General features: G+C 42.9%; 1 pseudogene; it reads right to left on the bottom strand.

Moving 5' to 3' along the window:
• Positions 1-207: 207 nt before the first annotated feature.
• LOC130744313 (uncharacterized) lies at positions 208-2967 on the bottom strand (annotated as a pseudogene).
• Positions 2968-9744: the final 6777 nt, after the last annotated feature.

Raw genomic sequence — 9744 nt, 5'->3', positions numbered from 1 at the left:
CAAAGCTCAGCTCCCCCGGTGCGAGTTCAACATTCAAACTCAGATCACGGAAAGCCTCCAACAATTCTAACTCCTTGACCATCAACGAGGATACATGTATAGCCTTTCGACTCAGAGCATCAGCTACAACATTGGTCTTCCCCGGATGATACTGTAATGAGAACTCATAGTCTTGCAGAAACTCCATCCACCGTCTCTGCCTCATGTTCAGATCCTTCTGATCAAACAAGTACTTCAAACTCTTGTGATCACTATAGATCGTGAACGTACTGCCATACAAGTAATGTCTCCAGATCTTGAGAGCATACACTATAGCAGCCAACTCCAAATCATGCGTAGGGTAATTCTTCTCATGGACTTTCAGCTGTCGCGAAGCATAAGCAATCACCCTCTTCTCTTGCATCATCACACAACCCAAACCATTATGCGACGCATCACAGTACACGTCGTATGGTTCTCCCTCCTTTGGCAAAGCTAGTACAGGTGCGGTGGTCAACCGCTTCTTCATTTCTTGGAAGCTAGCCTCACACTTCTCCGTCCACGCAAACGGTTGATCCTTCTTTGTCAAATGAGTCAACGGTGCAGTCAACTTGGCGTAATCCTTCACGAAACGCCGATAGTAGCCAGCAAGCCCAACAAAACTCCTGATATCACTTGCTGTCTTCGGTTGTTCCCATGCCAAAACTGATTCAATTTTGCTGGGGTCCACTGCCACACCTTTGCTAGATATGACATGACCAAGGAACTTCACTTCCTCCATCCAGAACTCACACTTTCCTCCATTAGCATAGAGTTCCTTCTTCCGCAACACCTCTAGCACTTGACGTAAATGCTCCTCATGTTCCTCCTTACTCTTCGAGTAAATTAGAATATCGTCTATGAACACCACCACGAACTTGTCCAAGAATGGCCTGAACACACGGTTCATGTAGTCCATAAAACTGCGGGTGCATTAGTAACTCCAAATGGCATCACGAGATATTCATAATGTCCATATCGAGTTCTGAATGCCGACTTCTGAATGTCAGCCTCCTTCACCCGAATCTGGTGATACCCTGATTTCAGATCAATCTTCGAGAAAACAACTGCTCCCCGAAGTTGGTCCATCAAGTCGTCTATCCGAGGCATCGGATAACGATTCTTCACTGTCACCTTGTTTAGTTGTCGGTAATCTACACACAACCTGGACCTCCCGTCCTTCTTCTTTACCAACAACACCGGCGCTCCCCAAGGAGACACACTCGGTCGAATAAATCCCTTTGAAGAGAGATCATCCAACTGTTTTGCCAATTCCATCAATTCCGCTGGTGCCATCCGATACGGCGCCATCGATATCGGTCCCGTGCCGGGCATGATGTCAATGGAGAACTCCGTCTCCCTTACTGGTGGCAATCCGGGCACATCCTCCGGAAAAACATCCACATAGTCTTGCACTATCGAGATGTTCCGTACATCACTATCGTTTCTTGCTTCCGCCACGATAGAGTTCACGAACGCCGGTGAACCCTTCTTCAAATGGTACGAATTCAAATAATCCGTAACGCCTGAATCCGGAAATACCACGGCCTTGTTAGCACAATCCAAAAGAACATGATATTGCGCCAACCAGTCCATCCCCAGAATCACATCGAGCTCTTTAAGCCCTAAACATATAAGGTTTGCAAGGAACTTCCGATCCTCGTAAACCAACGGACATTTCAAGCATGCCGTGCGAGTAACTAAGCGATCGGCAGCAGGGGTTGTCACCACCATATCGAAAAGTAACTCTGAGGTTAGCAACCCTATTTTCTTCGCACACTCATCAGATATAAACGAGTGCGTAGCACCCGAATCAAACAAAACCATCAAGGAGATACCAGCAATAGTACACGTACCCTGAATAAGATCTTCAACACCCTCAGCTTGCTTGCCAGTAACAGCAAAGACACGTCCCTTAGCAACTGGACGTCTCCCCCTTGCCGTATTCAACACAGGTTCAGCTTTTGGCGCATCAGGACAGTTTGTCGAGATGTGCCCCGTCTTCTGGCACTTCCAGCAAGTAATCTCTTTTCGACATTCATTGGCATAGTGCCCTTTCTCATTACACTTGAAACAAGTAACATCTTCTCTCGGAGTTTTTGCTCCGACTTTGGTAGATGATGTCCTACCAGTTGCATTCTGATAAGGCTTCTTCTGACCAGCCCTACCCTTTTCAGTCTTCCCAGCTTGTTTCTGACCAGACCTGATTGGCCCTCCACTTTCCTGTCGGTTCCCTAGACGATTCTTCATGACCTCAACCTCGCGAGACTTCTCAACCAGTTGTTGAAAGACTCTGACTCCCAAAGGTCTGACGGACTCCTCAATTTCATCCCTCAAACCAATCATGAAACGGTTGCAGAGATACCCTTCATCAACTTGTTCTCGGAAGAAGCGAAAGTACTTCGACAGACTCTCCAGCTTGGCTGCATATTCCCCAACAGTCATGCTTCCTTGTTTCAGTCTGAGGAAACGGTTCTCCATATCATCTCTTGCAGTCTCTGGAAAGTACTTGTTCAGAAAAGCTGTTTTGAATGAATCCCAGGTAATAGCCACCTGGTTAGTCGTCATCAACAGCCTGGTGCTCCTCCACCAGTACTCTGCATCCCCTTTCAGCATGAAGGTAGCGAGATTCACCTTCTCTCCATCAGTTGTGTGCAAAGCTTCAAAAATCTTTTCCAGCTCTTGGATCCAAAGATCCGCTTTCTCGGGTTCAACTTCCCCTTCAAACTTTGGCGGGTTCTGCCGATTGAAATCAGTTCTCATCCTGACCTGATCCTGGTTCAGCTCCCGTTCCAACCTCTGCGCCCTTCTGGCATGTTCTTCAGCCTCTCTCTGAGCTTGGGCAGCGGCCATCGTAACACTAGCATTGGCCTGCTGAGCCACCACTTGGGCCAATTGAGCCATGGCCTGAGCGAGCTGAGCGTTAGTTGGGTCCTGTCTAGGAGGCATGATGTCAAACCTGCTTGTTGATAAAACCACAACCAAACGACAGTTCCTCAGTCAGAGAGATCATCTAACAGTAAAAACTTTCAACCAAAGCATCATGGCATTGATACTCCACTCCAAATAAGATCACACTTCAAACATCTTAGCAAACAAGTCTACCCAATCTCACCGCGAAGTTTTGAAAACACATTTATCAAACAAAACACCACGAGTTCGGAAACTCGTAAGCCCAAAACCCTTAGTGCTCTGGTTTCTCAACCGGAGCTCTGATACCACAATGTAACGCCCCGATTTCTCGGACGTCACGAAAAACCAAAAATCATGATTTTCACAAAGAATTTTCGCCGTCCATTTATTAATCTTCATTAAATGACAAAGATCCAATTATTACGAAAGTTCTCAGCGTTAAATATAAATCAAATAAACAAACGTGCGAGTAAGGAAAACAAACGATTGATATAAATCCAATAACTGAAATAATGTACGGTGGCCACACCCATGTGTGTAAACAAAACCACCCTAGTAATCTGACAAAATTGTTTACATTTGAAAATCAACTACAAGTACTTCAAAGTAAAATAAAAGCTCCAAAAATAAAACAGCGCTCTCAACCCAATCAAGGCCACTCGTTGCAGTCTGCATCTTCTTTGGCCCACATGTTGGAAGGCTCCGGCGTCTCCTCTCCTGGCTTCGGAAGCTCAACTTTCATGTCCAGGTTCCACTGCCTCAATGCCTCCAAGCTCCACCCAAACCCTAATGGTACGGGATCCATGAGTCCCTGATTCAGCTCTTGCTCGGGTGGTGCAATGGGGCTCACCGGCTCCTCCTTCGGCACCAAAAGTCCCTCTGTCGGATTCCGGTACTCGGAAGTCACTGAAGGCTCGCTCCCCTCGCCTGAGTCGTAGCCTGGCCCCTCACTAGGGTCCGACTCCGAACCGCTGAGAAAATCCATCCCTAAGGGGAGTCCAAAACGGAAGGGTGCGTAAGGAAACCGAATCTTCCCTCTGATAGGCTGAGTCTCAACAATCTGCCCAGCTTGGTCTCTTTTGAAGATGGTCGTGCCGCCGACGTACACATTCTTCTCCTGGCGGTAGTCGACACCCCAGGCCGTGTCCTCATCAAAACTATGGAGATAAATCTCCCAGTCCTGATCCACTAGCTCCTTCCGGATCACCATCTGTTGGCGTTAAGCGCCCAAACAACAAATAGCAAATAGAGAGGGTCAACTTCTGACTCTCAAATATCTCTAGTCTCTAGCATGTTATAGACAATATAATATCATCATTAATCAACAGAACATAACTAAAAGGTTAATCACATAGCCTAAGTTTCAGTTAGTCTATGCGTCCTCACTTTTCACACAACCACCTTTCACCTTGGATCCAACACCATTCGTCCAGCAGACGAACAAACACCATGAGCAAAGCTCACAACATCATGGCGTTCCTTGGAACGACCACAGCACACCATGGGTCAGACACCCACAAGTCATAACATCACGGTTCAAACCGCATTCACCCTCGCGTGCAAGTTATCCGTTTTGTCTCTAACGGAACCACTGTTCTCATGGTTCATAGTCCTAACCAGACCTATGTTCCACTAATCATAATTTACTTGCATGCGAGTAAACATCATAAAATCCTAGTCTCATGTTACTACTTCAAGTAAATAGACAGGCATTTTATCTCATGTTATTGAAATTAAATAACATCATGCATAATTTCACTTAGCAAATAAGGCATACTTGAACTAGCATACATCAACTAACTAGTTCTATAGCATACTAAGAATTTATCATATTAACTTAGTAATAAATCATACATCATATCATCACTTAGCATAATATTGAATACTAATACTAAGCATGTTATCAACCACACTCACATACAACTTCACATGCAGGAAAGCAGTAAGACTTCTCTAGACGGAAGTGCCCTCACCTTGGCTACGCTTTCCATGCGAGATCGAGTACGTTCGATCTAACCTTTCCGTGCGCGAACCTGCACGGACCAACAAACTAGGGTTAGAATTTGAAGGAAAAAGGAGCATCATTTCCCCCCTTCAAATATTCGAACCCCATCCCCTAAAACCAAACAATATTTCATCTTCTTCTTGTAAACAAGAAGAAAAAATACTTGAGTTCACTACTTCCCGAAGGAAGCAGAGCTTAGTTACTATAGGAATTATTTCCTATAGAGGTCAAGAAGAACTCTGGAGAGGGAGAGATAGAGACTCACAAAAATTTGGAGAGCTCTGAGTTGTGATTTTCCCTTCACTAGAGACTCCTATTTATAGTGGAGGATGTGGAGGTAAAAATACGATAAAACCCTTAATTTTAGCCCAAGCCCAAGGGCAAAAATATAATTTTAATTAATTTTTATTCAAATTAATTACTTTTCCACTAAGCAAGTAACAAACTCCCCTAAATTCCCTCTAACAACCTTGGCCGTCCCCCCCCTTCTAGTTTGTTAGGATATTTGTTTTTTTTTTTTTTATTATTAAAACACTAAACACATGGAAATAATTTTCAAATTTGAAAAACCAAACCATTATCCTAACAAAGTTTCGGCCATTCCCTAGAAGAAAATATATCTTCAATTCTTTTTTTTTCTTTTCTTATTTCCAAAATAACATTAAATCCAATTAAAAAAAATTATTTAAATAAAAACTCCAAAACACTTTATATTTACTTAACAAATAAATAAGTAAATCTCCTCCTCCAATATAATAGATATAAGTCTCGAAAATTCCCTTTTTGCATATTTTATGCACTACCCAAAATTATGCATGTGCATGCATGCATATCGACTACTCGCGCTTTACGTAATAATTAATTACGTAATAAATTACTATACAAGCGTTATAGTAACAATTAATCAGTATTTTCTCCTTACTGAAAATAGAACATCGTACTTTATATTATTCTTCAATAATACAAAACATAAATAAATCACCGGGTCTTACAGGCTTCGATGGCGAGATTCAGATGCCCTATACTCCCGCGCGGTTCGCACCACCTGACGACGAGGAGTCCGCTATGAAGACGGACCCTTCGGAGGGCTCATCACCACAGGCCGTGTTCACACCACCCCCACCTGGGCCTGATTCTTCAGATTACTCCCCGGCATCGCTTGTACCTGACCCTCCCATCCCGGAGGCTCGCATGGAGGAAATGTTCGGCAGGGTGATCAAGCGCCAGGAGCAGAGGCTTCGGACATTGATCAGGGAGGCCGTGTATGAAGCTTTCAGGGCCAAAGGCATCGTCTGAGTCGGGTTGGGAAAGTGTTATGCGTCCGTACTGGGGGGTGAGGTCGAGTGTTGCTTTAGGGCTTGATACCTTCTTAAAGCCATCGTGTATGTGGATGAGCTTAAGTAAGATTGAAAGCACTAGTTTCCTTTATTGAGTCTTGATGTAATAAAAAGCCTTGGTCTATTAAATAAAATGAAGTTTATTCATCATTCATTCTATCTTTTATTTACTGTCATTAAAAGGTTTTATTTCGACAAAAATTTACACACGTTTTTTTGAAAAAGGTTACTAAAGTGACCCTCGAGAAATCAGGGCGTTACAGAGTCCACATTAGAGATTTAATTGTAAGGCCCGAGTTTTTAAGTTTATGCTAAGTGAATAAACTTCTTATTCACGATTAGGGTTGATGTAATGTGAAGGGAAACCTGAACGAAAGTTTATTAAATGAAATATATTTATGAAGGAGAAAGTTCAGGAAAAGTTCAAGGATTGCATTATGATCGATAAAAGTTATAGCACGAACGTTTTACGCTTAAACCTAGGTCAGAAACCCTAGTATATAGCTAATTTTCACTTTTAGGCACGATGGCAGTTAATTCCAAAAATCTTCAGAGAAATGTTAGAACTTCTCTTTTTCCATATATCACAATCGTTTCGAGGCGAAACTCTAGGATCTACGAACGTCCGATTCCAATCATCGGAAGTTTGCCGAAACCGAATCCCTGGTATTTCAAAACCCTAGAATTTCTCGACAATGAAGACTTTTTCTATTCAGAGCTTCAAATGAATATTCCACACGCGTACACCCATTTCTCTTGATGATTTCAATCTTTCTTCCGAAGGAAGTTTTCCATTCCGACATTCGATGCAAAAAGCAACTTATCGGGTAAAATAGTTTTATACCGACTATGCTTTAGTTGCCAAAAATACAAGGAGACCTCTTTATAGTTTTGGAACTCTTTTGCCAAAACATATCTATTAATTCATGGAGAATGAAGTCGGAAAAATCAGATTCGCGAAACTTTCATTTTCCCGCGAATTTCCAACCTTTATATATAGCAAAGAAAGGAAGAAAAACACAAATTCTCCTCCATTTTCTCTCCCAAAACCGCGGCCAAGAACAAGGAAGAAGGAAGAAGAGTTTTTCTTCATCGTTTGCTTGATCGTCGATCAATCAGTTGCTACTTCAAGGCTTCGAGGTATAGTCGCTAATCCTTACCTCTGATCGCTTTTTCCATAGCTTTTCTGTAGAGTTTTCTGAGCAGATAGTTTATGGGTTTTTGCAAAACTATCCTGAATCTTTCATTTCTGATTCTAAACCTCTTCCTTATGCGCCCAAGATCACTTCTGCCGGGTTAGATTTTCCGTTATGTCGCCGGAATTCCGCCGGAATCAATTTGAGCCTAAAATACTCATTTTTGGAGTTTTTGGTGTAAAGCTTCAACCTTTAGGCTGAAAACTATCGCCTTAGCTTAGTGCTAGTAGGATTAGTTGTCATAAACGTCGTTGGTGACGTCCCTGCAAAATTTTATTTTTGGGATTTCAGTTTTGAAAAATCCTAAGTTAAAAATCATGACCAAAATACCCCTGCGACAATTTTTGATCCGATAATTTTTCCGAGTTCAGAATACCCTTAGTTACGGCTTATGAAAGCATAGGAACCAAGTTTGATCGAGGAAAAATCGAGCCCCATAATTGCACAAAGTGGCCGAGCCCTATTAGGGGGGAGGAGGAAAATTTCCTTTTCCGAAAACTTGTCTTTCGCGCTAGTTTATCGTACCTTAGGGTATAGATTACTTCGAGTAACCTTAGTAAGTATCGATAGCTTAGTTTCCGATAGATTCTGATAGTATTCTGTGATTTTATTGTAAAGGTGCTTTTGAGGATTTCCCCGAGGACCAACACTTTGAGAGCGAGGAAGCACTAGTTGATCATTCTGGAGAACTTTCAGGTGAGGGCTTCTCACTGAATCTCTAGTTAATGCTTAGGGTCGATGTTTCAACATTGTTTACTGTTTATGCACTGGAATTGTGTGTGATTGGAAAATGTTTTCTGAGGCTTCGGCTGACAATGTAGATGATTCATCTACTGAATGTTTTTGAGATTGTCTTACATGCTATGTGCTATGTGGGTAATCTAGGATGTGTGGTGCATGCTTTATATGCTAAGTGCTAAGTGTTTATGATGCGATTTATTGATATATGACATGTTGTTGATTGTGATGATTTAAATATGCTCTGTACTGGAATCTGAGATTCTGAATGGTGAGAATAGCGGGCAGGTCATGCCAATTTTATTTTGAGAGTTTTGAGAAAGTTTGATAGGACGAACGAGGTTCGGGCCTTAATTTTGTTTAGTGGATCGAGACATCCTCTGGAAGCGACTTGGGATTGGGAGATCCTGAAAATGTATAAGACTTGCGATAAGACAAAATGGAATCTATTTTATAAAGAAAATTCATAAGACCTTAAATAACCTCAAAATCTTTAAGTAATGATAACAACCTCGAAGGAAGGCATTGGAAGTCAAATCATAGTTTTGGAAAAACGAGGAGTGTCGTCGGATCCAAGTGTTGAGTTTGTTGTTGTGCTGTTGGAGCAGCGTTTGTTGTTGTGCTGTTGGAGCAGCGTTTATTGTTGTGCTGTTGGAGCAGCGTTTGTTATTGTGCTGTTGGAGCAGCGTTTGTTGTGGTGCTGTTGGAGCAGCTATGTGTCGTTATGAAGTGTGTCTTTTGGTCGCAGAATCGACTTTACCTTAGGGTAAGCTTTTAGAGACTTTAACTTCCCTAGAACACGTGGCGACGTGTCGAGTGAGGACGGAGACGTTGTTTGACTAATCATTTTGCATACATGCAACATTAATGAGGCATTAACACAGGACGTACTCTGGACCTCGTCGGTTTCCAAAATGGTCATAAGACCCGGAATGCCGTGAAAGAGCGTTTGTAGACGTCTCTTGTAGCAGACCGAAATGGCAGACCTACGGGTTTACTGCTGATCTGACTACCCCTGTTGGAGTAAGAGGCACGCGGGCCGAAATGGCTCCACCGTGGCTGGTGTTAGGGCTGATCCGTTTGATGTCCATCCCTTTCCGGAATGCATGTGGTTGACTGGGTTAACCTGCATACATATCATGCAACATGCACACTAATTTAGTTGTTGAGTGTGATTGGTAATTGTTAAACCTATTTGGAACATGCTATCTGCTATTATTGTGTTTATGTTATTGTGGAACATGCAACCCTAGGAATGACATCTTTAGCTATAAGCCTAAGTGGCTATCTATTATTTGTACCTATTGGGTTTATTATCTACATAGTTCTTTAGAGTTGACCCTCGCGTCTTCTGTGTGTGCTTTGGCGGACAACGCCTTTTGTCAGATGAATATTGCGGACTGGTTCACCATGGTCCACCCTTCGGGGGGATTAGGTACGAGATGATAGATCAGGACGACCCCGGGTCGTGGGTGGTTGATCCCGCGAGCCACCGAGCGACGTATTCGGGGCGCATCATGGAGGACCACGTGGACAG

Source organism: Lotus japonicus, chromosome 3 (assembly GCF_012489685.1).
Source record: "Lotus japonicus ecotype B-129 chromosome 3, LjGifu_v1.2".
NCBI classification, from domain to species: Eukaryota; Viridiplantae; Streptophyta; class Magnoliopsida; order Fabales; family Fabaceae; genus Lotus; species Lotus japonicus.
The sequence above is the reverse complement of the archived record's forward strand: the minus strand, read 5'-3'. Positions and strand labels throughout refer to the sequence as shown.